Source organism: Leptodactylus fuscus, chromosome 11 (assembly GCF_031893055.1).
Source record: "Leptodactylus fuscus isolate aLepFus1 chromosome 11, aLepFus1.hap2, whole genome shotgun sequence".
NCBI lineage: Eukaryota > Metazoa > Chordata > Amphibia > Anura > Leptodactylidae > Leptodactylus > Leptodactylus fuscus.
Window position 1 is genome coordinate 26,021,289 of NC_134275.1, and position 8,470 is coordinate 26,029,758.

Below are 8,470 nucleotides of genomic sequence, written 5' to 3' on the forward strand. Positions count from 1 at the left end.
GGCTTAACTGTCAACTTTCCCATGGCTGCGACCTTCTCAGCCCGAGCTACACTCAAGAGTACACGATCAATGAAACCCATATGGGAAAATCAAACTCCGACATGGTACAAGTTGCAAGATCACCCAGCTAGCCTATGATGGGCTGTCACTAGATAGGCTTAACTGTCAACTTTCCCATGGCTGCGTCATTCTCAGCCCGAGCTACACTCAAGAGTACACGATCAATGAAGCGCTAAGGGGAAAGTAGAAATCCTGCTTCATACAAGTTGCCGAGTAAGCGATCAATGAAACCCTATGGTGAAAATCAAACTCCGGCATGATACAAGTTGCAAGATCACCCAGCTAGCCTATGATGGGTTGTCACTAGATAGGCTTAACTGTCAACTTTCCCATGGCAGCGACCTTCTCAGCCCGTGCTACACTCACGAGTAAGCGATCAATGAAACCCTATGGGGAAAATCAAACTCCGACATGGTACAAGTTGCAAGATCACCCAGCTAGCCTATGATGGGCTGTCACTAGGTAGGCTTAACTGTCAACTTTCCCATGGCTGCGACCTTCTCAGCCCGAGCTACACTCAAGAGTACACGATCAATGAAACCCTATGGGGAAAATCAAACTCCGACATGGTACAAGTTGCAAGATCACCCAGCTAGCCTATGATGGGCTGTCACTAGATAGGCTTAACTGTCAACTTTCCCATGGCTGCGTCATTCTCAGCCCGAGCTATACTCAAGAGTACACGATCAATGAAGCGCTAAGGGGAAAGTAGAAATCCTGCTTCATACAAGTTGCCGAGTAAGCGGTCAATGAAACCCTATGGTGAAAATCAAACTCCGGCATGATACAAGTTGCAAGATCACCCAGCTAGCCTATGATGGGTTGTCACTAGATAGGCTTAACTGTCAACTTTCCCATGGCAGCGACGTTCTCAGCCCGTGCTACACTCACGAGTAAGCGATCAATGAAACCCTATGGGGAAAATCAAACTCCGACATGGTACAAGTTGCAAGATCACCCAGCTAGCCTATGATGGGCTGTCACTAGATAGGCTTAACTGTCAACTTTCCCATGGCTGCGACCTTCTCAGCCCGAGCTACACTCAAGAGTACACGATCAATGAAACCGTATGGGGAAAATCAAACTCCGACATGGTACAAGTTGCAAGATCACCCAGCTAGCCTATGATGGGTTGTCACTAGATAGGCTTAACTGTCAACTTTCCCATGGCTGCGTCATTCTCAGCCCGAGCTACACTCAAGAGTACACAATCAATGAAGCGCTAAGGGGAAAGTAGAAATCCTGCTTCATACAAGTTGCCGAGTAAGCGATCAATGAAACCCTATGGTGAAAATCAAACTCCGGCATGATACAAGTTGCAAGATCACCCAGCTAGCCTATTATGGGTTGTCACTAGATAGGCTTAACTGTCAACTTTCCCATGGCAGCGACCTTCTCAGCCCGTGCTACACTCACGAGTAAGCGATCAATGAAACCCTATGGGAAAAATCAAACTCCGACATGGTACAAGTTGCAAGATCACCCAGCTAGCCTATGATGGGCTGTCACTAGATAGGCTTAACTGTCAACTTTCCCATGGCTGCGACCTTCTCAGCCCGAGCTACACTCAAGAGTACACGATCAATGAAACCCTATGGGGAAAATCAAACTCCGACATGGTACAAGTTGCAAGATCACCCAGCTAGCCTATGATGGGCTGTCACTAGATAGGCTTAACTGTCAACTTTCCCATGGCTGCGTCATTCTCAGCCCGAGCTATACTCAAGAGTACACGATCAATGAAGCGCTAAGGGGAAAGTAGAAATCCTGCTTCATACAAGTTGCCGAGTAAGCGGTCAATGAAACCCTATGGTGAAAATCAAACTCCGGCATGATACAAGTTGCAAGATCACCCAGCTAGCCTATGATGGGTTGTCACTAGATAGGCTTAACTGTCAACTTTCCCATGGCAGCGACGTTCTCAGCCCGTGCTACACTCACGAGTAAGCGATCAATGAAACCCTATGGGGAAAATCAAACTCCGACATGGTACAAGTTGCAAGATCACCCAGCTAGCCTATGATGGGCTGTCACTAGATAGGCTTAACTGTCAACTTTCCCATGGCTGCGTCATTCTCAGCCCGAGCTACACTCAAGAGTACACAATCAATGAAGCGCTAAGGGGAAAGTAGAAATCCTGCTTCATACAAGTTGCCGAGTTAAGGGATCAATGAAACCCTATAGTGAAAATCAAACTCCGGCATGATACAAGTTGCAAGATCACCCAGCTAGCCTATTATGGGTTGTCACTAGATAGGCTTAACTGTCAACTTTCCCATGGCAGCGACCTTCTCAGCCCGTGCTACACTCACGAGTAAGCGATCAATGAAACCCTATGGGGAAAATCAAACTCCGACATGGTACAAGTTGCAAGATCACCCAGCTAGCCTATGATGGGCTGTCACTAGATAGGCTTAACTGTCAACTTTCCCATGGCTGCGACCTTCTCAGCCCGAGCTACACTCAAGAGTACACGATCAATGAAACCCATATGGGAAAATCAAACTCCGACATGGTACAAGTTGCAAGATCACCCAGCTAGCCTATGATGGGCTGTCACTAGATAGGCTTAACTGTCAACTTTCCCATGGCTGCGTCATTCTCAGCCCGAGCTACACTCAAGAGTACACGATCAATGAAGCGCTAAGGGGAAAGTAGAAATCCTGCTTCATACAAGTTGCCGAGTAAGCGATCAATGAAACCCTATGGTGAAAATCAAACTCCGGCATGATACAAGTTGCAAGATCACCCAGCTAGCCTATGATGGGTTGTCACTAGATAGGCTTAACTGTCAACTTTCCCATGGCAGCGACCTTCTCAGCCCGTGCTACACTCACGAGTAAGCGATCAATGAAACCCTATGGGGAAAATCAAACTCCGACATGGTACAAGTTGCAAGATCACCCAGCTAGCCTATGATGGGCTGTCACTAGGTAGGCTTAACTGTCAACTTTCCCATGGCTGCGACCTTCTCAGCCCGAGCTACACTCAAGAGTACACGATCAATGAAACCCTATGGGGAAAATCAAACTCCGACATGGTACAAGTTGCAAGATCACCCAGCTAGCCTATGATGGGCTGTCACTAGATAGGCTTAACTGTCAACTTTCCCATGGCTGCGTCATTCTCAGCCCGAGCTATACTCAAGAGTACACGATCAATGAAGCGCTAAGGGGAAAGTAGAAATCCTGCTTCATACAAGTTGCCGAGTAAGCGGTCAATGAAACCCTATGGTGAAAATCAAACTCCGGCATGATACAAGTTGCAAGATCACCCAGCTAGCCTATGATGGGTTGTCACTAGATAGGCTTAACTGTCAACTTTCCCATGGCAGCGACGTTCTCAGCCCGTGCTACACTCACGAGTAAGCGATCAATGAAACCCTATGGGGAAAATCAAACTCCGACATGGTACAAGTTGCAAGATCACCCAGCTAGCCTATGATGGGCTGTCACTAGATAGGCTTAACTGTCAACTTTCCCATGGCTGCGACCTTCTCAGCCCGAGCTACACTCAAGAGTACACGATCAATGAAACCGTATGGGGAAAATCAAACTCCGACATGGTACAAGTTGCAAGATCACCCAGCTAGCCTATGATGGGTTGTCACTAGATAGGCTTAACTGTCAACTTTCCCATGGCTGCGTCATTCTCAGCCCGAGCTACACTCAAGAGTACACAATCAATGAAGCGCTAAGGGGAAAGTAGAAATCCTGCTTCATACAAGTTGCCGAGTAAGCGATCAATGAAACCCTATGGTGAAAATCAAACTCCGGCATGATACAAGTTGCAAGATCACCCAGCTAGCCTATTATGGGTTGTCACTAGATAGGCTTAACTGTCAACTTTCCCATGGCAGCGACCTTCTCAGCCCGTGCTACACTCACGAGTAAGCGATCAATGAAACCCTATGGGAAAAATCAAACTCCGACATGGTACAAGTTGCAAGATCACCCAGCTAGCCTATGATGGGCTGTCACTAGATAGGCTTAACTGTCAACTTTCCCATGGCTGCGACCTTCTCAGCCCGAGCTACACTCAAGAGTACACGATCAATGAAACCCTATGGGGAAAATCAAACTCCGACATGGTACAAGTTGCAAGATCACCCAGCTAGCCTATGATGGGCTGTCACTAGATAGGCTTAACTGTCAACTTTCCCATGGCTGCGTCATTCTCAGCCCGAGCTATACTCAAGAGTACACGATCAATGAAGCGCTAAGGGGAAAGTAGAAATCCTGCTTCATACAAGTTGCCGAGTAAGCGGTCAATGAAACCCTATGGTGAAAATCAAACTCCGGCATGATACAAGTTGCAAGATCACCCAGCTAGCCTATGATGGGTTGTCACTAGATAGGCTTAACTGTCAACTTTCCCATGGCAGCGACGTTCTCAGCCCGTGCTACACTCACGAGTAAGCGATCAATGAAACCCTATGGGGAAAATCAAACTCCGACATGGTACAAGTTGCAAGATCACCCAGCTAGCCTATGATGGGCTGTCACTAGATAGGCTTAACTGTCAACTTTCCCATGGCTGCGTTATTCTCAGCCCGAGCTATACTCAAGAGTACACGATCAATGAAGCGCTAAGGGGAAAGTAGAAATCCTGCTTCATACAAGTTGCCGAGTAAGCGATCAATGAAACCCTATGGTGAAAATCAAACTCCGGCATGATACAAGTTGCAAGATAACCCAGCTAGCCTATGATGGGTTGTCACTAGATAGGCTTAACTGTCAACTTTCCCATGGCTGCGTCATTCTCAGCCCGAGCTACACTCAAGAGTACACAATCAATGAAGCGCTAAGGGGAAAGTAGAAATCCTGCTTCATATAAGTTGCCGAGTAAGCGATCAATGAAACCCTATGGTGGAAATCAAACTCCGGCATGATACAAGTTGCAAGATCACCCAGCTAGCCTATGATGGGTTGTCACTAGATAGGCTTAACTGTCAACTTTCCCATGGCAGCGACCTTCTCAGCCCGTGCTACACTCACGAGTAAGCGATCAATGAAACCCTATGGGGAAAATCAAACTCCGACATGGTACAAGTTGCAAGATCACCCAGCTAGCCTATGATGGGCTGTCACTAGATAGGCTTAACTGTCAACTTTCCCATGGCTGCGTCATTCTCAGCCCGAGCTACACTCAAGAGTACACGATCAATGAAGCGCTAAGGGGAAAGTAGAAATCCTGCTTCATACAAGTTGCCGAGTAAGCGATCAATGAAACCCTATGGTGAAAATCAAACTCCGGCATGATACAAGTTGCAAGATAACCCAGCTAGCCTATGATGGGTTGTCACTAGATAGGCTTAACAGTCAACTTTCCCATGGCAGCGACCTTCTCAGCCCGTGCTACACTCACGAGTAAGCGATCAATGAAACCCTATGGGGAAAATCAAACTCCGACATGGTACAAGTTGCAAGATCACCCAGCTAGCCTATGATGGGCTGTCACTAGATAGGCTTAACTGTCAACTTTCCCATGGCTGCGACCTTCTCAGCCCGAGCTACACTCAAGAGTACACGATCAATGAAACCCTATGGGGAAAATCAAACTCCGACATGGTACAAGTTGCAAGATCACCCAGCTAGCCTATGATGGGCTGTCACTAGATAGGCTTAACTGTCAACTTTCCCATGGCTGCGTCATTCTCAGCCCGAGCTATACTCAAGAGTACACGATCAATGAAGCGCTAAGGGGAAAGTAGAAATCCTGCTTCATACAAGTTGCCGAGTAAGCGGTCAATGAAACCCTATGGTGAAAATCAAACTCCGGCATGATACAAGTTGCAAGATCACCCAGCTAGCCTATGATGGGTTGTCATTAGATAGGCTTAACTGTCAACTTTCCCATGGCAGCGACCTTCTCAGCCCGTGCTACACTCACGAGTAAGCGATCAATGAAACCCTATGGGGAAAATCAAACTCCGACATGGTACAAGTTGCAAGATCACCCAGCTAGCCTATGATGGGCTGTCACTAGATAGGCTTAACTGTCAACTTTCCCATGGCTGCGACCTTCTCAGCCCGAGCTACACTCAAGAGTACACGATCAATGAAACCCTAAGGGGAAAATCAAACTCCGACATGGTACAAGTTGCAAGATCACCCAGCTAGCCTATGATGGGTTGTCACTAGATAGGCTTAACTGTCAACTTTCCCATGGCTGCGTCATTCTCAGCCCGAGCTACACTCAAGAGTACACAATCAATGAAGCGCTAAGGGGAAAGTAGAAATCCTGCTTCATACAAGTTGCCGAGTAAGCGATCAATGAAACCCTATGGTGAAAATCAAACTCCGGCATGATACAAGTTGCAAGATCACCCAGCTAGCCTATGATGGGTTGTCACTAGATAGGCTTAACTGTCAACTTTTCCATGGCAGCGACCTTCTCAGCCCGTGCTACACTCACGAGTAAGCGATCAATGAAACTCTATGGGGAAAATCAAACTCCGACATGGTACAAGTTGCAAGATCACCCAGCTAGCCTATGATGGGCTGTCACTAGATAGGCTTAACTGTCAACTTTCCCATGGCTGCGTCATTCTCAGCCCGAGCTACACTCAAGAGTACACGATCAATGAAGCGCTAAGGGGAAAGTAGAAATCCTGCTTCATACAAGTTGCCGAGTAAGCGATCAATGAAACCCTATGGTGAAAATCAAACTCCGGCATGATACAAGTTGCAAGATCACCCAGCTAGCCTATGATGGGTTGTCACTAGATAGGCTTAACTGTCAACTTTCCCATGGCAGCGACCTTCTCAGCCCGTGCTACACTCACGAGTAAGCGATCAATGAAACCCTATGGGGAAAATCAAACTCCGACATGGTACAAGTTGCAAGATCACCCAGCTAGCCTATGATGGGCTGTCACTAGGTAGGCTTAACTGTCAACTTTCCCATGGCTGCGACCTTCTCAGCCCGAGCTACACTCAAGAGTACACGATCAATGAAACCCTATGGGGAAAATCAAACTCCGACATGGTACAAGTTGCAAGATCACCCAGCTAGCCTATGATGGGCTGTCACTAGATAGGCTTAACTGTCAACTTTCCCATGGCTGCGTCATTCTCAGCCCGAGCTATACTCAAGAGTACACGATCAATGAAGCGCTAAGGGGAAAGTAGAAATCCTGCTTCATACAAGTTGCCGAGTAAGCGGTCAATGAAACCCTATGGTGAAAATCAAACTCCGGCATGATACAAGTTGCAAGATCACCCAGCTAGCCTATGATGGGTTGTCACTAGATAGGCTTAACTGTCAACTTTCCCATGGCAGCGACGTTCTCAGCCCGTGCTACACTCACGAGTAAGCGATCAATGAAACCCTATGGGGAAAATCAAACTCCGACATGGTACAAGTTGCAAGATCACCCAGCTAGCCTATGATGGGCTGTCACTAGATAGGCTTAACTGTCAACTTTCCCATGGCTGCGACCTTCTCAGCCCGAGCTACACTCAAGAGTACACGATCAATGAAACCGTATGGGGAAAATCAAACTCCGACATGGTACAAGTTGCAAGATCACCCAGCTAGCCTATGATGGGTTGTCACTAGATAGGCTTAACTGTCAACTTTCCCATGGCTGCGTCATTCTCAGCCCGAGCTACACTCAAGAGTACACAATCAATGAAGCGCTAAGGGGAAAGTAGAAATCCTGCTTCATACAAGTTGCCGAGTAAGCGATCAATGAAACCCTATGGTGAAAATCAAACTCCGGCATGATACAAGTTGCAAGATCACCCAGCTAGCCTATTATGGGTTGTCACTAGATAGGCTTAACTGTCAACTTTCCCATGGCAGCGACCTTCTCAGCCCGTGCTACACTCACGAGTAAGCGATCAATGAAACCCTATGGGAAAAATCAAACTCCGACATGGTACAAGTTGCAAGATCACCCAGCTAGCCTATGATGGGCTGTCACTAGATAGGCTTAACTGTCAACTTTCCCATGGCTGCGACCTTCTCAGCCCGAGCTACACTCAAGAGTACACGATCAATGAAACCCTATGGGGAAAATCAAACTCCGACATGGTACAAGTTGCAAGATCACCCAGCTAGCCTATGATGGGCTGTCACTAGATAGGCTTAACTGTCAACTTTCCCATGGCTGCGTCATTCTCAGCCCGAGCTATACTCAAGAGTACACGATCAATGAAGCGCTAAGGGGAAAGTAGAAATCCTGCTTCATACAAGTTGCCGAGTAAGCGGTCAATGAAACCCTATGGTGAAAATCAAACTCCGGCATGATACAAGTTGCAAGATCACCCAGCTAGCCTATGATGGGTTGTCACTAGATAGGCTTAACTGTCAACTTTCCCATGGCAGCGACGTTCTCAGCCCGTGCTACACTCACGAGTAAGCGATCAATGAAACCCTATGGGGAAAATCAAACTCCGACATG